A 21,985-nucleotide genomic window follows, 5' to 3' on the forward strand; every position below is an offset into this window, starting at 1 on the left:
ACTGAGTAGAATGATTGATTATTGAAGAGCAATTATTTCCTAACCATAGTTTTGGAAGAAAAAGCAATGAAAAGTCATCAAAATACAACATTGAAAATAGGAATGTTTTATTTGAGATGCTATGATAATTTACCCCTTGATGTGTGTGCTGCAAAACCCACAAAATTGCCTGCTAAATGTTATGTTTTCTAGGGCCAAAAGAAACTGCAAGGTAAGCCCAAACTGTGTTGAGATGGAGATATACAACTTTGTGGAGATGTTTGGGCAATAATTCATTATATGATCAAATCCCACACTGTGTACTAACACTAAAGATACAGTAAAACACATGCTTTTGTTGTTGTTTGTTTCTTAAAATTTTGACTTAGGTATTTTTGTCCTGTTTTATTGTTTCATCATAGTTAACAATATTGTATTCAGTCTAGTTTCACACTTCAGTATCATGGTTCAATTTCTGAGAATACTGTTTTAAGAAAACAAACTAACTTTTACAATTAAATGAACTACTCTTCACTGCTCATGTAATTATTGAAGCTAGAAAATCTTTCAGCTACAGATTAGTAATAATCATGTGACTAAAAATGGAGAGGCTTGCTTTCTTTTCTGAAAGGTTGTATAGTAGAAATTTTGATTCTTAAATATAACTTTAGGAAATATAGGTTCTTCTGCACGTGGAATTGTTACTAGTAAGAGAACTACTGAATATGAGAATTTGATGATTAGTAAATCCTTTCTGTCCTTATATTCCCTTCATAAATTAATTCTCACATATCTCTTACTTTAGATATTTATTTTCTTAAATAATAGCCCAAAGGTTGAATTTTCTACTTTAAGGAAGATTTCATTTGTGTTACATATTAATCCACTTAGTATTTCTCTCTATTCAAAGGAAGAATTAGAAAAGTTCACAGAGACTAAATACCATAGACACATGATGATAATGTAAGTATCAGAATATATTTCTAAAGATAAAATATTTATGAATTTTTATTGGAATATTTAATTTTGAAGAAAAAGTGCCTATTTATAACACATTTAAATCAGTAAATAGAGATGATACATATGCAACATATATTTTATTACTTAGCTTTAATTTATTTAAAATTCTTTTAAAGCATGTTTCATCTAAAGAAAACTCTATATTTTCAGGCTTTACTATCTTACCCTCTACCCATTCCATTCTACTAGAACTGTAAAAAATGCTTTTAGAGACAGAGCAATAAAAGTCAATATAATTGAAAATCTGGAATTTTCAATGATTTAAAATATGGTATTATATGTTGAAGAATATTGAAGAAATAGAAAATAGAAGTCAGTCATGGTTTTCACATTGTGTTTGATACAGGTGTGCTATGTGTTCAGTAATGCATCCTGGAGGGGTGTGCTACTTAAAGCTCTACGTCGCACCTTAACTTTAACAAAGGATTGTTCCTGCTATAGATTTGTGAGGGGAAATGACTCACTTTCTTGACTGTGATGTCTTCAGTAGCAATTTATCCTGGTGTGTTAAATGTGAAGGTAAACCATTAAAAGAGGTGCGCACCAGAGGTTTGATTTCATAAACTCATTATTTTCCCTTTTCCTTCCTTCCCCAATTTTTTCTTCCTTCCTTTCTTTTTTTTTTTTTAAGAGGGAAAACTAGTTTTTAGTACCTAGGCATGAAAGAAGCACAAAATGAGAATTTAAAATGATAAGGCCTGAAAAGAATTTGTATCATTTCCTTTTCTTGCTTTAGCCTTTGTCACTGTTATACAAATGTCATGGAAGTCAGAATAAAACATCTCAGACATTAGGATTGAATGATAGCTCATTCATATGACAATGACTGCTCTGAAGACAGAGCATTTCTCAGAATGTAGCCATTCTTGTGGCAAAGATTGTAATGACAAGAAGAAATGGTGCAAAATTAACCAATTCTTGGATCTTTATGAAGAAATCTTGTAAGTCTCCCCAAGTGTGATACTATGTATTATATTGGCTAAAGAGTAAAAAAAAAAAAAAAAAAAAAAAGGTGGAGGGAGAAAGGAACCTTCCTTATGTCCACATCAAACTTGTTCAGTTTGATTCTTGCCAGGGAAACCTGCTTGGGAATGTCTGTGTTTCTACCAGTAGATGTCACCGCAATCAACAGAAATACCCCAGGGGCAATGAGAGCTGATATTGGGATGATATAACCCTAAAGGACACAATGAAAGTAAAATGGAGCATTATCAGTGGTAAATTCTGTATGAAACAACAAAGGCTGTAGATGATTTGGGTTTTAATTTGATCATATATGTCCTTGCCGTTATGGCGGGAGTGTCTAACAAGGTCCCAGAGAGCATGGCTTAGAGCATAAGCTCTTGGGACCTGTAGCCCTGTTCTTTATATTCTCTAATGGAATCTTTGGGCTTGATGCTCCTTTGGCAAGTAGTTGGAATTGCTTCTGAACACTGGCCTGGGCTTTGGTTCACTCTGTGATCTGCTCTTAAACTGAATATGAAATGGATTCCGTGGGAGGAGATGCACACTGTTCCTACTGCTACTATTTAGGAGCTGTGAGTGGCAATGGGGGTACCCTTTACAGGACACTTTCTCTTATTTCTTCCTCTTGCTCTCTTCCACAGAGTGAAAAGAATTGGTGGTTTATTAAATATTCTTTTCTTTTTTTTTATTTTTGCCCATTTCAAATGCACACGTCTGAGCAATAACATGAGTGTGTGTTTGCACACATACCCATGTTCTGATATTTTGCTCATGTGGCCATTTTTGTAGACTGTATACAATGAATCCGCGTCTTGTGAGAAGCTTCAGCTTGAAATTTAAATACCACAAAAAAAACACATTTCACTTCTCTTGGGGCGCCTGGGTGGCTCAGTCTGTTAAGCTTCTGACTCTTGGTTTCGGTTCAGGTCATGATCTCACAATTCATGAGTTCCTGCCCCACATCGGGCTCTACACAGACAGTGCAGAGCCTGCTTGGGATTCTCTCTCTCTCCCTCTCTCTGCACCTCCCCTGTACTCACTCTCTCTCTCTGTCTCTCTCTCCCCTTCTCTCTCAAAATAAATAAGCTTAAAAAAGAAAAGCACATTTCTTCTTAGCCCAGAAGCCCCCCATAGGGGCTCATTTCTGTAGTCATAGTTCCATATCAATTTGCCCTGGGTTAAATTGCATAATTTCAGAGAAGATCTCAAATTGGAAGAGTTTATGAGGTCATTTTGCCGTCTTCTGGTCAACATCATACCCTTCCCTCCCATGCATTTGCAGACCACCTCAAATGTCTTTTTTTTTTTTTTTTTAATTAAATAAAATGGATCAAGGTAGGAGTAACTTCAAGTCACTTGTATGTTTTAATCTCCATTTTCACATCTTTTTTGTAATTGCTAGGTAATGGATGTGCCTATCCTAATCACTGTAGCCTGATTCATTACAGCCAGCTGTATACTGCCCTGTTAGCTAGAGCTCTCTCAAATCTTGCTTAGGATGACAATACCACATTCCACCCTAACTTAAAGGGGACTTTTGGCATTGACTGAAATTCAGATAATCTGAGGTGATGTGTTTAGCTTGTCCTGAAGCTTGTCCTAAGTGTGTTCTGGCTTTTTCTGTGTCCCTTGAAGTGCTGGTAAAGGTGACAGCCTCACAGATCTCTTTTGTTCCAGTCTAAAAAAATCAGTCAGATTTCCATTAGTCCTCATGGCTCTTTTGAACACCAGGCTTTTATTTCACACTTAAAAGAAAATCTGTCAAGTATTTTTGGTCACCAAATATATCCTACCTACAAATGTCAGATGGTGATGATTAGATCCTGTATACTAGACCTTCTTTAAAAAAAAAACAGTTTTCTGCCACTAATAATTCTATATGTTTAAAATAATGGCCATTATTTGCAATACTGATGATATTATGTAGCCTGCTTGGATTAAGCTATGACAAAAGGTTGGCTGGTCGAGATATGTAATGCCAGAAATCCTCTATGGGAAGAAAAAGAAGAACAAATGAAAGGTAACAAAACTATTGTGTTTTCTCTTAAGAAATATAGGTGAAAAATACAGAACAACATGTCAACCTATTTTAATCCAGAGGCCAAAGGATAGATAGAACAGCTTGAGAACCATTTTCATCTGAGTATAAAACTTACTATAAATTATAAGAAAAAAATGACATATTATTAAGTTGAATGTGATGTTGTCCCTTTAAATGTTCTATCCTTTGTGGCTTTGCTTGTGTTCCTGGCTCCTAAGATTGCCTGATCCTCTTTTCTGGAATTCTTTCAATTAGTTTTGGATCTGTCACCCTAAAGTCTCTGAAATTGCTTACTCTAAGAGATTTCAATATTTACCCTGATGACATTTTTTGATTCTCAACACATAGGAATTCTTAGTAGTTTTGAATTTACTTTGTATCCTTTAGTCCATATAAATCGGGCAGTCAAGATTTCTCTCAGTTTAATTTGCTTTCTGTGGAGGATTTAAATATTATCCTGAAGCTTTAGCCTACCACTTCCAGTCCCTAATCCTTGGCCTTCCTCAGTGGTGAAAGGCTGTTCTCAGTTTTCTTGGTTCAGTTTAACCCTCCTAGTTAATCTCTGACTTCTGGTAAATTGCCATCATGTTTAAAATCTGCAATTGTAACTCTTTTCCTAAAAAAAAAAAAAATCCTGCTCACAAAGGACAATATGACTAACTTCTAGCACCTTATTTTTTTAATTTAACTAAGACCAGTGGAAGAAAGTCGCTGCTGATCAGCTCTAGGAATATCTTAACTGTCATCAGATCTCAAATGAATTTCAGTCAGGATTTTTGTCCTTTCATAGTGCATAAATTGCACTTCTTAAAGTTAGAAATGGTCTGACTGTCTCACTGACACTCTCAAGGCTCTTTATAGAGTTTACTGCTCCTTGGCCTTTTGGCTGGCAGCTGCAGCCTTCCACCAGGAAATTTATTAAAATGTGTTTCAATCCTACAAAGGTCTATCTGGCATTGTTTGTTGGTTTTGTTTCTTATTTAATTCCAGTTTCCTTCAGCCAGGACTCATCCACAGATTATGGCTCTTGCGTAATAGAGTGCCTTACGGGTTACATCTGAATGCTTTAGAGATTTGTACATTAACACTCACACGGCTCTGGAAGACATACTCTGCTCAGCTATACACACGTAGATGACATGCAGATCATTTGCTCTACTTCAAGAAATATTCTACAAGTTCTTTTCAGTGGATCTGTTTATTTGGCTGGCTGACTTACTGTGGGGAAATCGCCAAAAGTTTTCTAAAATTGAATCCAGATAAGACAGAATTCCTTTTGATTGGATCTTATCCCTAGGTCGATCAACACTCTTCCATCACGTTGAAAGTTGGCAATTCACTCACAGCATTGGTCCCAGAGGGGAAAACCTTGGTTGTATGCTCGACTCTACTCTGTCATTTATGAATCGTGTAAATATAAATATTAAACTGTCATATTTTCCTTTGAGAGTTACAGCAGGGATAAAGTAAATGATATCTGTTTAATATTTGGAAGTATTACTTTCTGATGACCTATTTTCACTTGAACTACTGAAATCCTTTATTAATTGGATGGATTGAGCGAGCACTTTCTAAATATATACATTTCAATGTTAATTTCAGGAAAGCTAAGCAGCATTTTACATTCTGAAAAATGTCATATTGAACTTGATTTGCTCTCTGAACATCCTTGAGAGGAGAATGAATTTACAGATTCTTGGGTGACAAAGTTCTTACTCTACCCTGTTCTAGTTACCTAGATAACTAGAAAATAAAGAGTGGCACTAGAGAATCTACCACAATGGAGACTGCAATTTAGGTTGAATTATAACAAGCAATTTCGAGGATTTCAAGAAGAATATCCAGTTGTCAGTGGATCAGAAGATAGTTTATTTCTTATGTTCCAACCACACTTCCTTATAGATCTATGCAATTGGAATAACTCATGAGTGCCAAAGAACATGTTGACAGTCAAAAAGGATACATATTACTAGCAATTGGGTCTATTTCCAAGCAGAAGTTCAATTTGCTATTAAGGAAAAAAAAAGCACAATGACAAAGGTTTCTGTTAAAGTTGTATTTATTAATGGGATTTGGTCAGGACATGGTACTATACAGATTCTGCACTGAATCTAGATCTCCATGCTTAGGTAAGGTCAAACTAGCACTTTATTACCACCTAAACCATTGAACATCTGATCCTAAAGCATTCCTTGGATGGATTAAATTAGACCCATTCAGCAGATATTGATCTTCATGATTTACACATTAATGCAGCAGTCAGAAAATTAATGATCTGGATTTCCTTGCATGCAAGGTAGCATGATATATACACAAGCATGATTTATAATTGGAGAAGACTGGGGAAAAAAAAGTCCATCAACGGGGGTGGGTGACCAAATTATAATACACTTATGGAATGGAATACTAAAAAAAAAAAAAAGGACGTGAAAACTTATGTAATGATATGGACAATTCTCTATGAAATATTAAATAAAAAGGAGCAAGGCATAAGAATGGCATTATGAGTTAATTTTTGGTGTCAATATGTGCGGGATATTAGTATCTATTTGTACTGGTACAAGAAAATAATGGAAGGACACACCAAAAGACTAATAAAAATGATTATTATTAGACATGTGAACAAGGAAGTAGGAGGGAATGGGAAAGTTGTACTGTGGACCTTTTTATATTCCATTTATTTTATTGTATTAAAATTTTTTTTTTCAATGTTTATTTATTTTTGAGAGACAGAGACAGAGGATGAGTGGGAGAGGGGCAGAGAGAGAGGGAGACACAGAATCGGAAGCAGGCTCCAGGCTCTGAACTGTCAGCACAGAGCTGGACATGGGTTCGAACCCAAGAACCATGAGATCATGACCTGAGCCCAAGTGGGACAGTCAACCAACTGAGCCACCCAGATGCCCTTCCATTTTTTTAAAAGAAATAAAGTAGTATTTTAAAAATTACATAAAGTAAATTTTATTTGTATTTAATGCTTACTGTACTCCCGAATATTTACTTGTTAAATTTCTTTCACAACTTTCTTAGTGTTTGCCGCTGTCAATATAAACAAAGGAAGGAATCTGTAAGGCAGTGCGCTTTCTATGAAAGGCAGACTTGCCTGGGTGGCTCAGTCAGTTGACCATCTGGCTTTGGCTCAGGTCATGATCTCTCAGTCTGTGGTGTGGGTTTGAACCCTGAGTCCGACAGCACGGAGTCTGGAGCCTGCTTTGAGTTCTGTGTCCCCCTCTCTCTCTGCCCCTCACCCACTCACACTCTGTCTATTTCTCTCAAGAATGGATAAACATTAAAAAAATTTAAAAAAAAAAAGGGAGCTGGGAAGTAAACCTATGATATGTATTATATAGTGTATGACTTTATAAAAATAACGTTTTTCCCTAAGCATCAGTTTGATAGAATGGAATTAGGAGTGCTTTACAGGATTGTTTTGAAGCTCAAATTACATAATATATGTTAAAATGAATGCAGTTTACTTTTGCTCTTACTAGGGTTACTACAAAAATCAATCTAAGAAACATCTGGAATTTTCCTATAAAGAAAGAGAATTCCAATCTAGAAATGTTTTCCATTATTTTGTGTATCCATTTCATTGGAAGTCATGGGCTCCTTCTTGCCACTTACCCAAAGACACATGAGCTTATCTACTCAATCACACTGGTATAAAGGACAAATGATAGCCCTAGATAAATACAGGGGCAGATATGTATGCAGCTCTCCTTTATTTTCTCGTCGCTATTGGGTTCATCCTTAAGGTAACATAGTACATTATAGAAACAGGCCAGATCCAAATGTAAAAACTCTTATCAAGTCTTGTTCTTATAGTCCACAGTAGAGTTTTGCCTGATTTGAAGAGGACTAGGCCAAATAAATCTAAGGTCACAATTGCAATGAGTAAAAGGGGGGTCTAATGCACTAAGGTGGATTGCCACTGTACCAAAGACAAGGAGATTTCTTCATGTCTCTTGAGATCAGAGTCACTTTGGATAAAAAGACTCATTTCTTAGGGTAGGCCAGAAAAGGAGGAGAAAAAGAAGTCTGTATTATTTCTATTAATGTTACTGGTGGTGGAGCAAGTTTATAAAAGACCAGAAGATGCAGTAGGTAGTGTTTCTTTCTTCTTCTTTTTTTTAAAATATAATTTATTGTCAAATTGGCTCACATACAACACCCAGTGCTCATCCCGATAAGTGTTTCTATAGCCCTGGGCAAAGCAGTGTTGAATGGGTAGCTCTAGAACTGAGGAGCCCAGCTGCGGAAACAAAATTCTTTCTTACTTTACTTCTTCCATTTTGATCCTTCTTTTACCCCACCCCCCTTTAATTCTCTCTTCACCAAGAATTTACCATCAGTCCTCAGAAGGAGTGAAGAGGGCCCTATAGGACTCTTGTTTCAGTATCCTCTTTACAGGCTGATGCAGCCTTCTGCCAGAGGCTGGGTAAATTGATTGCTGATGTCTCAGTCATATCCTTCACTGAGCATTGCCATGGGAGGCAGAGAACTGAATTGCTCAAGGTTATGCCCCTTGTGTGGCCAATGATGGAACATACAGACCCATTGCCTCAAGTTGGGATAATTCTGAAGCGCCATCTCAGTTCTCCATAAAACTGGCTGTGTCCTCCACTGTACCAAACTGAGGGTCAGCTTTTCCTCCTCTATTCCTGTCTTCCTCATCCTAGCCAGTGTATCTGCCAATAGCACTCCCCAATAAACCTTGCTAATGTAACTTTCCGTAGGAGTCTGTTTCTCGAGAATCCAGTCTTTGATAGATGTTTTGAAAGCTTCAGTGGTGGTAGACAGGGCTGTGTTGGATTTTGGCTGCTTCTCAAAACATTAGCAAATAAATTCCTCTAAATTCAAGGGTCCTGGCATACAGGATCAATTTTGTTTATTCTCTGTCTTCAGTCACTCAGTCATTCCAAGGGGTCTCTTCTAGATTAGAACTATAATCTTCAAGCTCAGAAGAGTTTACAAAACCCTCAGAATAATTTGTACAAATGAACATTGCTCTTTTGATAACTGTTCATATTTTCTAGGATGAACCTAATTAAAAAATTATCTTGGGGGACACCAGGGTGGCTCAGTCAGTAAAGCCCGACTTCAGCTCAGGTCATGATCTCACAGTTCATGAGTTCAAGCCCCGTGTCAGGTTCTGTGCTTTCTGTGCTGACAGAGCCTGGAGCCTGCTTCTGGATTCTGTGTCTCCCTCTCTCTCAGCCTCTCTCTCTCTCTCCCCAAAATAAATAAACATTAAGAAAAAATTTAAAAAATTATCTTGGAATGTGTTATTAAACTTTGATGATGTTCCAGAACAATATCAACCCCAAGATTGGTCTTGGAGTTTCTAATATATTGTGCAGATTTTAAGTCAATATGGAAAATTTGCCTTAAATATCTGATTTGCATTATTAGAAGAGATAGGAGTTATATTCTTATGCTACTGCTAGGGAACTGAAAATGATATTAAGTGTTTTATTTCCTTTTCTGAATTGTAGCACACTTATAACCAGTATTAAATGCTAGTTCAAATTCCACAATATACCAGAAGTCTTTTCTTGACTAGACTATTCTCTTCATGATTGCTCTCAGTTTTGAAATTCTGGTAGTCGATTAAATCATTATGACTCAGCAACTGCTAATATATGGACTTAATTTCCTTTCCTGTTTCCATATCTTCCAAATTATATTGAAGAATTTTTAGACATTTTTGTGTTATTTTTGAATTCATTAGAGTATCTAGCATAGCAGTTATTAAACTTAACAACAATCAATCAATTGTAACAGTGACATGCAGTTAATCTGTAAAAAGGCTGAAGTGGTACTAATTATAAGTTTCTAGCCTATAGAAAGGAATTATAGGGTTGTGGTTAGGAAGGGGCACTTTAACAACAAAGTTGAGTTCAAATTTCAAGACCACAAGATTCCAGCTGGTGACTTTGGAAAATCATTTATTATCCTTGAAATTTAGTTTTCCCTTCATTAAATTTAGGATGGTAAGAAATAGAAAGCACTTACTGTATTGATAAGTGAATGTTTATTATTATTTAAAAACAATATTAGAACATAGCTCTGGATTCACTGTTACAAAGAGAAGTATATAGTATTGTATTAAAATGGCATTAAAAATGAAACATCTATTTAATTCTATTTTAATATTTGTTTTCTAATTTTAAATAACCTGAGTCCATCAATGAATGAAATATTTTTAGGGACAAAACTGACATCATAACACAGTCATGGGAATCTTCCTTTCAGAACTGCATTATCTAGGACATTTTGGTCAAAAGAAGTACAATGTGTTTTTTTGCCCATTTGGTCATGCTGAGTCTTCACCACCTGATTGTGCCCATCTGATTTCATTGTGCCATTATTTATGATGTGCTATGAGCTCTGGAGAAGCACTTTATTTACCATGTTGCACCTATGGAAACACGGTAAAGACGGTGCTGCTTTTTATAAATGGTTAAAGTTTTTAATGACACATTTTTTTATGATATCTATTGCAATTATTTCCTGAGGCTCCTTCATTTATATAAATTGAGTCAAACTTTTAACATTTTGAAGATTGTCTGGAGCATTGTGATTCATCATGTGGACTGGAAATGAAAGGACTTGTTTATTTTTATCCTGGATGCATCATGTCCTTACTGTTGACTCTCACTTAGAGAGTTGCTAAATAGCTGTTCCTTTTTCATCTATAAAAAGGAGGCAACACTTGTAGTGTACAGATGATGAGATTATAAAAACATTTTTTATAAGAGTACCATGTAGTAGTGCTTTGAAATCTTCTAAGCGGTCTTAATACCAGTAAATTTTAAACAACAACAAAAACAACAAAAGCCAACAAAAACAACTCTTGCACTGGAAGTTCACAAATATATTTCAAGTTGTGTAATAACAATTTACTGGCAGTAAATTCTTGATTCCCCCTTCCTGATTTTCACGTAATTTTACAATGATTTCGGGGATTCCTGTTAGAAAAAGCACTTCATTTCTAGATGGGAAGAGTGCTAACAAAACAACTGATCAACTCAATAAAAACTTGAACAGAGAACTGGCTTTTTAAGCCACTTACTTCATACCCTCCCATGCCATTTTCTTGTTTTAAATATGAGTTTTGTGGACATCTGATGACAACTATCTCAACTTGGAAATGCAATGCCAATATTTCTTGAAATGAAAACAGACTCTTCAAGTCATATTTTGGCATTACAAAGTTAAAATTAGATCCCACTTCAAACAGGCTTCTTTAATTAGGAAATATCCCAAACAAAAGACCTCACTTCCCAAGGAACATTGGACTATTATGCTAATTGGAGTGGCCACTGTATAAGTCTTGGGTGGATCTGAAGAAAGTAGTTGTTATTCTGGCCTGAGTTTCCAACCACACTCATTTTGCTAAATTGCATTTCTTGAGGAGAGCAGCCTGATAGGCTACAAGTGTTACTAATTCTATTAAATACCCCCTTTTCATTATTCTTTCATACTTAATGATCAAAAACCTTAACCACTGTCTATTTTTAAATGCTGTAGTTCCATAAACAGATTGAAATACTTCAATAATCACTTCATGATAATTAGGTTTTCCTGAGTGACCACCCTGTTCTTTTTAATTTTCCCAAGCTGCAGTTCTAAATTATGCAAATCATAAAATTATGTTTTGAAAAATATGTAATTTTATAGTTGGTTTGGATAATTTAATTTGCAAATTGACAGAAATGACATATGTGCTTATAGGACAATGGGTTCAAATCTAAACAGCTCTTCACAACAGGTTAAGCAGTATTTCTCTCTCCTTACTTCTCCTCCCTTGTCTCTTTCTGCTTTTCAAGTGTTTATGATCCAGAAAGATCCGCCCCTGTCCCTACTCTCCTGACGGAGTATTTCAAGGAAAGTAAAGCCATGACATATAATCAGAAATTAATTTAAAAGTCATAATTTATTTTTAAATGTTTATTTATTTATTTTGAGAGGGTGGAGGGAGAGGGAGGGGCAGAGAAAGAGAGACAGAGAATCCCAAACAGGCTCCGTGTTGTCCACCCAGAGCCTGACTCTGAGCTTGATCTCATGAACCGTGAGATCATAACCTGAGCTGAAAACAAGAGTTGGACACTTAACGGACTGAGCCACCCAGGTGCCCTGTAAAATATTTTTAAAAGCTTAATGAACCTAATTTTCATCTACTTACTGGTGGACTCATTTCCAATATGTGTATGTTTGTTTATGTGTCAATGTGAAACATTTGCCAATATTATAAACAATCTAGAAGGGAAATTTTTAACTGGGTTTATTTTGCATTACTAACCCGAAATTTTCAGTGTTTTCTTTCCCTTCCATAATTATGCTTCCTTTGCACTGTTTCCCCATCTTTCCCCAAATTCCTTTTCTTTCTTTCACTTGATTTAATTTCTGACTCGCATTTAGCACTTTTTTGTTGTTGTTGTTTAAAAGTTTTCCTCAAAGATTCTCCATTTCTTCAACAGGACACATCAATTAGAGAGAGTTTATAAATTCTGTAAATGTGATTTTAACAGAACAATATAGCATAGCAAGTATAAATATGTCTTAATTTCACATTTTTAAAAATGCCTTTTTTTCCCTATTCTTCCATGTCTTTCTTCCCCATGGCACATCATTTCATGCTCTTGCCAGTCTTGCCAGTCTATTATCTTTTCTCAGTTGCAGTGATTCCATATCTGGGCACAAGTAACTAGAAGTCTTGAAGCAATTTCTTCTTTCAATGAGTGTTTGTTTTGTTTTGAGTTTTTCTTCAGTTGTTTTCTTTATTCATGTCCTCATTATAAAGTAAAAATTAATTGAGACAAGGACCATGGATGAAAGGTGCTCTTTCATCCTTTTAAAATTATTTTTATATTCTCCAGAGAATCAAAATACAAAATGCTGTATATATAAAGTTCTTAATCAAATGTTTCTTTATACTGCCCATTGAATCAAAAAAGGCAATAGTTGAAGACTTATGAATATACATATATATAATTCTAAATATATAAATATATATAATTCTATATAACATATATATATATAATCTTCAGAAATGACACCAATAAGATTTGTTTATATCATATGAATATTTTTATGATCATATAACTCTTCAATTGTATTTGCATATATTTTAATGTGTGCATTCAGCATTAAAATAGAAAAGTGGCTTCTACCCAACAAAATGTTTTGCATATTATTTTCACTTAATAAGTTACTTTTATGCTTATACTTGTTTTTTTTTTTGAATTATTTACTTATTTATTCATTAATTAATTTATTTATTTTGAGAGAGAGAGAGAGAGAGCTGAGGTGGGGGGGCAGAGAGAGAGGGAGAGAGAATCCCAAGCGGGCTCCACACTGTCAGCACAGAGCCTGAGAACCATGAGATCATGACCTGAGCTGAAATCCAGAGTTGGATGCTTAACTGATCAAATCACCTGGGCACTCCTTTTTATGCCTATATTTATAAGAAAAAATATACGAACTTCAATTTTCTAATCCTGACCTATGTGGATGTGCCATAAGTTATCTAATCAATCCTCTGCTGATGGGCTTTTAGAATGTTACTACTTTTTTTTTCTCTCATAAATAATCTTGTAGCAGCAAGACATCTCTTTTTCCACGATGGGAGTACTCATTCATGATAAATTCCTAAATTAAAATTGTTGTGTCAAATAGTCATACTAATTTCCCTTCCAAAATATTGTGCTCACTTATATCTAGGTTAATATAATGGGTGAGATGACCATCATTCTAATTTTGCCAACCTAAATCAAGTAAAGTAATATTTAAGCTTTAGTTTCTGATCTTTTGGTTTTGATCCATAGCAAAACTGAACCTATTTTCACACATTTATTATTGTTTTTTTTGTATTTTCTCTAAACACTATATGCTTTTTCCAATTGTATTTTTTTCTATTGCTTTATATTACATGAATATTTAAGACTTATTTTTGGTATATATTGCAGAGATTCTCTTTCATGTTCTTGTTGTCTTCATAGCTGGTTTGGGATTCCTTTTGGGGAACATTTCCATTTAAAAATGAAGGGATTGGGGTATCTGAGTGCTCAGTCAGTTGAGTGTCCAACTCTTGATTTTAGCTGGGGTCATGATCCCAGGGTTGTGGGATCAAGTCCCCTGTTGGGCTCCATGATGGATGTAGAGCCTGCTTGAGATTCTCTCTCTCAAATTAAAAATAAAAAGATCAGAAAAGTAAAAATTAAATGGTTGAACAGTCCCTTCCAAACTGATATTTCTGATCTAATAGTTGAGTTAATCCCGAAATTTGTCCCTAACACTTATATTCCTGACTTTAGCACCACTTCATGAGAAAGAAAAAGACAAAAAAGATGGAAACAAAGACAGAAATATCAAAACAGAAAAATAAAACATGATAGATTTCAAAGCAAGATCACTCGCATAACACTGACCAAAATAAATGCATCTATTTTAGAATGGTGCATTGAACACTGTAGAGATTGAAAATAGCCTTAAGTTCTCTGCAAAGCACAGCCCAGATAAGTAACATCAGCATACTGGTAAACACACATCAAAGGTCTATTAAAAGTAAAGTAAGTCAGTAATCACTATGTATTATGCAAAAGAAGACAACTTATCATAAACTCTTAGGTCCAACAATGAATTTTTTTTATTTTAGAGAGAGAGTGAGTGGGGGAGAAGGGCAGAGGACAGGGGGGAGAGAGAGAGAGAGAGAGAAAGAAAGAAAGAAAGAAAGAAAGAAAGAAAGAAAGAAAGAAAGAAAGAAAGAAAGAAAAAGTCTTAAGCAGGCTCCACACTCAGCATGGAACCTATCACAGGGCTTGATCCCACAACTCTGGGATCATGATCTGAGCTGAAATCAAGAGTTGGACGGTCAACCATCTGAGCCACTCAGGCGCCCTGCAACAATGAATATTTTTAAATGACATTTTCACATCTTGGGAATTTTTCATTTAATTCTCATGACTCCCTCAAATCCAAGTAGACTGCCTTCTGCAAGTACAGAATGTGCTCTTTCTGGAAAGGGTGTTTGTGATTTGTGTGCTTTGTTCTTCAATTTATCAAGTAGGCTCTTAAAATTATAGTGCTTCACTCCTGGTGTGTCCTTGTCAGTTTTCCTAGCTCATGCAGTTTGGGACATCTTGACCTTCCACAGCTGCTGCTGCTCGTCCTTCTTTTCAACTCCCTCTTCTTCCTCCTCTTCTGTCATTGGTGTTGTCATCCTCCTGATCCTTTAGCTATTTCATTATTGACAGCTGTGCCAGAGTAATATACAGGCTAGGAAGGCGTTGCTGTAGTGAAATGTTAGCATGCTTACTGTTCCTTGTCACACCTCTTTATTTTGTCCATGTTGAAAACTTTTAGAGAAAATGGGATGAAGTTGGTCATGTGTACTTATGTATAATAAAATACTCTGGGAGTCCTTGCTCTTTTCTGGTCTTTTTACTGCTTATTCTAACAACAAGCATCTTATTAGAGGGCTGTGAGTCCTGGGCTCATCTAACAAAATCTTTTCTTTTCTTTTCTTTGTCTTTTCTTTTCTTTCCTTTTCTTTTCTTGTCTTTCTAAAAAACTCAGAAAATGGGAAGGTTGAGGCTTCATTGCATGGCACATGCCTTTTCTATAATTCAGAGTATTCAGTAATAAAATGAGTGTATTCTCCTGACAATAAATACTTTTCTCCTGGACAGTAAGTTTTGCATGTGTGCGCGAATTAGTTGTTACAAGGAGTCGTCATGATGGGCACTTGAGACACGGGCATACAGGAAGCTAGCCCGGAATTTTTCTGGCTTATCAGTTTAGAGTTGAGAATTCCTTTTCTGCTTTTACTTCCTTATCCCTATCCATCATGCTATATAGACATGCCCAAGAAAAACATCCACTTTTCTCCAAATCTACTACCACTAAATATTCTTGGAGTTTATAAAACTACTACTGGCTGAAAACTAATTTGTTAGAACTCTCATTACTTAATGTCTAGCATATATGGGTCAGTCCAGGTAAGGGACTTCTTCAAGAGTTTCTGAAAATTTCACTAGGTACGGTCATTAAGAAAAGTGAGAAATCTTGATACTTAGATTATTTTATTAAGCACCTTAATATTAACTAAAATACAGCAATATATATAACAATAAATATGCATCATGTAGAATGTGCCAAGCCCTATAATGTGAAGATACTATAAGATGCTTGTGGTTCATTACCCTGGAGATACAATCTACAGAAAACATTTCCTCACAAACTATAGCAACCATAGTTGAGCATACTTTTAAATGGACACATTTGAGTAAAAAAAATTATAATACTAATCATCTTGACATCTTTAAGATCAGTGTGGTGTAAGAAAGGTGTGTGTGTGTGTGTGTGTGTGTGTGTGTGTAGGTTGCCATGTCTCTCTTAACTTGAACTATAGTACTTGCTCATTTAACTTTTAATTCCAACAGAAGAGTAGAATATATTGAATGAGAGGCTTTATTCATCTCATGTCAGTGTGCTTGTCAGTAGTATTTTTTGTTCCCTATTTTGTTGTCCCTAAATTTCAGATAACTCTTGGGTAAATCTCTCAGTCTTTCTCTTTCAAGAAATCTATCTATTTCATATGACATGCTTAGGAAGCCAGGGTGGAAATGCAACAGTAACTAGGTGAATATAAGAGAAGTTCTCAATTCTGTGAAGACAATGTATGAGTACCAAAGGAAACCAGGCCATCTGTTTCATATTAAAATAAAATTCCATATATAGTAAGGATTGAAAAACTGAGGGTAGGACTCAGAATTTAACCTCATGCTATTTTTCAAAATGTTAACACTACATGAATATAGTATATTTACTAAATTACACTAATCTGAACACTCCCATGGATTTCTGTCTTGTAATATTTTGTTGTCTTTAAAAGAAAATAGCATTGCTTTAAATCTAAATATCATTTTTTCATAGCTTCTTTATCCACATTTCTTCAGCTGTTTTGCATGGCTGTCTAAAATTTTTGTATGATTTCCTGAGAATTTGTGTTTGATCCCCCTAAGACTCAGCATTATTCTAAAAGATTGATAATGTCATTGCTTAGAGTCCCCTGCATTTGTTGTCGCATCAGGTTCCGGAGCTCATATTTTCAAATCTATCTTCAATACCTAATTGTGATCAATTGCTTGGCAGTATCTTTCACATTTATTTTATAATATGCCTTCTCTTATTTTGTTAAAATTCACAATTTCTCAGTATTATATTTTAAAATTAAATAAGATGTTTTCATGCCCCTACCCTATGGGAATGCATTATTGTGCCAGTAAGATGTTGACTCTGATGGGCATTCATGCATTTGAAAGTTCTAAATATCTTTTAGAATATCTCGGTGCAGTCAGCTCTTACCACCACCAAATGGTTTCTTCTTGTTCTGTAATATGTGGCAAATTTCACATGAGGCTTCTGCGGACTGTCTGTGGCTCCTACATCTGTGGCTAAAATGTTTGTTGCTTTTGCAATTTGCACTGATTGCTTAAGAAAAGAATGGTTTGTTTTGCAAAGGCTGCTTTTAGTTTAGTGGGTTCTGTGCATAGTTAGCTACAATGATTTTAGTTTGTGGTGATGGTTCAGATTGTATTTTTTGGAGGCATTTATTGCATTCTTACAAATTACACATGTTGCAGAAAGGTTGTTTTTATCCATACATGGAGAAGAGACACACACAGTACTTGATTGAGTAAAAAACCCAGTGAAATAGGATCATGTTTCACTGTCAAATAAAGAAAAATGATGGAGTCAAGAAGGAACAAAGAAATACTTTTCTGGAGTGCTTATTCCAAATATTAGAATATTTTCATATTTTAAATGAGTTTAAGTATATTTAATGTTGTTTTGATATCCTTGACAGCTTCAGGGAGAATATCGGCTCGGATGCTCTGTTCTGTGATAAATAAGAATAATGTTAATGTTATATTGTTGTTATGTGCTATATGTTATATGCTCTGTAGTGTGTTCTGGTGGTATTTATAAACATGGTCTTATTCAGATCTCAATAAAGCATGTTGAAAATTGTTATTTTTATTGAAAAGGAAACCAAACCTCTAGAACTTCACTAATTTGACAAAGTTTGTGTGCCTAGTAGCAGGGCCAGAATTTGAATTTAGTTCTTATTGACTCCACGTCATTTTCTCATTTTATTCTGTTCTATCATCTCCCTAACAGCAATTATTCCAATATATCTTATATTGTCTGTTTGGGAACTCCTTGTTACTCCTTATTTTTACAAGTAACTTTATGAATTTTTTTAGTTAGATATTTAAAAATATGAAATAGTAAATCTAGCCAACAAAAAATAAAATAAAATTAGCTATTTTATCACCATCCCAAATGTCAAATGTAAACACAAAATTGACTAGCTGATACCTGATGAATGGATGATTGCCTCTTTCAAGGAGAAAGAGAAGGAAAGATAGAAAGAGGAAAGAAAGAGAGGAAGGAAAGAAGGAAAGAAAGAAAGAAGGAAGAAGGAAGGAAGGAAAGAAGGAAAGGGGAGAAGGGAGGGAGAGAGAAGAGCCAGCATCTCCATACTTGGACAATATTTGCCTATTAAATATATCAGCCGCTACCTCTTATCTCTTGTGAAAGAAGACATTATTCCTCGGATAAATATTGATAAGGGCTAACAAGCTAGAATAACCTTTATTCATCTCTGACAGTAATGATCCTATTTCCCTAGTACCTTTTTTTATATTTGTATGCATTTGTTTAATTGCCTGTTAATTACTTTTATACCTCTTTCCCTAGATAGAACGTGAATATCTTGAGGCCTTTCAGATTCATATTTCTGTCCTCTCTGCTAGGCACATAAAACTATTCCTAGCACACAGACTTTGTAGCACTTAGAATTTATACAAAAATTGTTGCTTGAATGAATGTCATCAATTTCAACAATGTAATGAAAATACTAGAAGCTACATTAGTGCCTCATTGTCTACCAAGACTTAGCATTTCTGTTATTGAGAATATCAATAGCTATTTTAACAGGGATATTAGGACCTCAAAATGGCTGCTTATTTAAAATAGGCTTTTTTTTGGATAATTTTGATGATGATGATGTTGATGAAATTGATAACCATTGTCAATAATTTCATCATCACCGCCACTACTTAATAAGATAACTACCATTGATTCACACTGAGGAGTAAAAATATAGCAACATGAAAAATAGTGGATCATAATTGCAAGGGCAAGCACAAGATAGTCATACATACGTTGAGGTGAAAGAACATGAAATTTACCTTCTGAAGATCAGGATACCTATTTTTGATACTTAATAGATGAGTGATCTTGGCTCTGTCATATGGCCTTTCTAAGTTTCAGTTTTATTATCTTTAAAATGGGGAAAATAATCATTCCTACCTTTTTGGTTTTTTTTATTAATTTTTTTTAACGTTTATTTATTTTTGAGACAGAGAGAGACAGAGCATGAATGGGGGAGGGTCAGAGAGGGGGAGACACAGAATCTGAAACAGGTTCCAGGCTCTGAGCTGTCAGCACAGAGCCCGATGCGGGGCTCGAACTCACGGACCACGAGATCATGACCTGAGCCGAAGTTGGCCGCTTAACCAACTGAGCCACCCAGGCGCCCCTCATTCCTACCTTTTTGAAAGACCTTTTAAACTGTATTCAGTATACAAATACTATCTAACATTATTCCTGTGATTCCTGGTCCAAACGCATCAGTAAATGTAATTTAATTACTGGTTCTAGGGACGCTTCATCTCCTTTGCTAACCTGAGGTCAATTTTTCTTTAATATCTCACTAAGCAGATTGAGATGAATTCCTAGTATGTTGTGGATTAAGTACCACATATTCTCCAAGAGATTATATTTATCCTTAGCATTTCTCACTCCGATTTCCTGACTCTGATGAATTCATTATCTTTGATGTTTCCTTGCTTCTTGTACCTCTAGGCATCCTTGTAAATATCTTCACCCTCAAGGTACCCCCTCCCCCCCACACATTGCTTCATCTCATAAAACAACAGTAGTAGCTGAAGGATCTTCCATTAAACAGATTTCTGATGACGATCTGGAGTAAAATTTTAGGGCACATATCAGATAGAAAGTTAAAATTGAGTATCAATCATTATTATTCATAAAAAAAAGAACAGTCACTGATCCACTTTGCCCCGCTCAAGTTTGTGCTATTTGTGTCTTCTTTAAGTGCAGGCTGCTGCCTTCTCCAGTCCTCTCCGCACAGATTCTTTTCCTCAGCCTGTGACTCTTCACCCTCCTCTTCTCTTGGCCCTTCGGGGGGGAAGAAGCCCAATACCTGTTAAACTGCTCTGCAAAAGAAGCAGACTAAAGTCTTGTCTAAACCTATTCAATTAAACGCTACACAGAAAATATTTGCTTTTCACTATGGTGCAGTCCAATGAGTGGTTTTGCTTTTATTTTTTGCTGGAAAGGTACGAAAGTTCTGTCTTGAAATGGAATGTGCCTTTTCTCGTATGTGAACTGAAGACAGCTTTTAAACTAACACTTCCTTATTTTTTTTTTTTTGCCTGATTATGTCTTAAGTATTTAAGACAAAAAGCACAAATGGCCCCTACTTTTCCTTCTCCACACAGCTTAATTTTGTCTGACTTTTGGAAAACATAATACAAGTCAAAATTTACAGTAATAGCTTACGTTTTAATTTATTTATGATTTATTAAGCACTTTCTAATTCCCTGCTGGCACTTGTCAAATAGAATTCTAATGAGAAACAGCTATGAGATTTTTAGGTGTGTAGTATCCGTGTTAAAAAGGAAAAACATAAAATTAATTTTAATAACATTTTAATTCAATATATCCAAAATTTTTATCATTCTCATAAAATAGTAATGGGATACGTGATGTCCATTTTTCGTATTACATCTTTGAGATCTGTTGTGTATTTAACACTGCCAATCTCCATTCACACTTGCCACATTTATAGTGAACATCAGCTACGTGTGTCTAGTGTCTCTAGCCCAGCACAATTCCAAGCACATGTTGAGTGCTACATATTTTATCTCATATAATTCTCATGATGGTCTGATTATTAATTCCAGTGACAGATAAGGAAAAGGAAACACAAAGAAGTTAATTAAGTTGTTTAAAGTCACACATCCATACGAAGGCCAGGAATTGAATTTAGCTCATTGTGACTAGAGTTTTTGATCTTATGTTAATGTTTCTACTTCTATGCTTTACTGAACTATTATTTATATTTGGCTAAGTCTTTGGTGAACTCAGAGTTAGGTATCTTTTTTTCTCTTTTTATTGCTTGTGTGAATTTGGTAAAAAATTTGAATTGACATATCTGTGGACTAAAATGTTTTTGTGGTCAGAATGTTATTATAAAAATGGATTTAGGTTGCATAAGTACATGATGTTCTTTTGAAATGATGTACCTTAGCACTGCCTAAAGGGATCTAATCTATGCAATTCTTGGACCTGCTACTGAATCAATAAAAAAGGGAACTAATTTGTGGATGGGAAATGGGGTGGAATTCAGTAGAGAGCTGTTAGCAATTACTGGTTTCCTGTTAATTTGAAGAGTCAAAGTTTTATCTAGTATCATTATCCCTTCCAAATTACTTATATATCTTTCCTTAAAAAGAACATGAAAGGTAGTTTGTGAGGTAGTTAACTCTGATGGCAGCAACATTCTTTTGAACATTTATCTTAATTCTGTATATATTAGGATTTTTCAGGAGTATTTGTTTATTATTTCACCAGGGATTCTAAATAGAATTATTTAACCAGATATTTAGCTTTATAAACATTTAATAGACATTACTTTTTACACATAAGGTGCCCAAAATATGTCAAATAGAAACATAAAATATTTTAACTGACATTCTCACGAATTGACTGTAATGGGAGGCGCTCTCTGCAGGCTGTATGGCAGCTGTGAGGTTCTCTGTCGCAGGAGCTCATGGTGATGGGACTGATGGAGGACTTCAGATGGGTTCCATCAGCAGT

At 35.1% G+C, this 21,985-nt stretch overlaps 1 long non-coding RNA gene across 3 annotated transcripts in view; it reads left to right on the forward strand.

Annotated features, from left to right (window-relative positions):
• Positions 1 to 21,985, forward strand: part of LOC125924840 (uncharacterized) — a 581,404-nt gene that overhangs the window by 381,092 nt on the left and 178,327 nt on the right. The window lies entirely within an intron of this gene.

This window comes from Panthera uncia, chromosome F2, assembly GCF_023721935.1.
Source record: "Panthera uncia isolate 11264 chromosome F2, Puncia_PCG_1.0, whole genome shotgun sequence".
Classification (NCBI taxonomy): domain Eukaryota; kingdom Metazoa; phylum Chordata; class Mammalia; order Carnivora; family Felidae; genus Panthera; species Panthera uncia.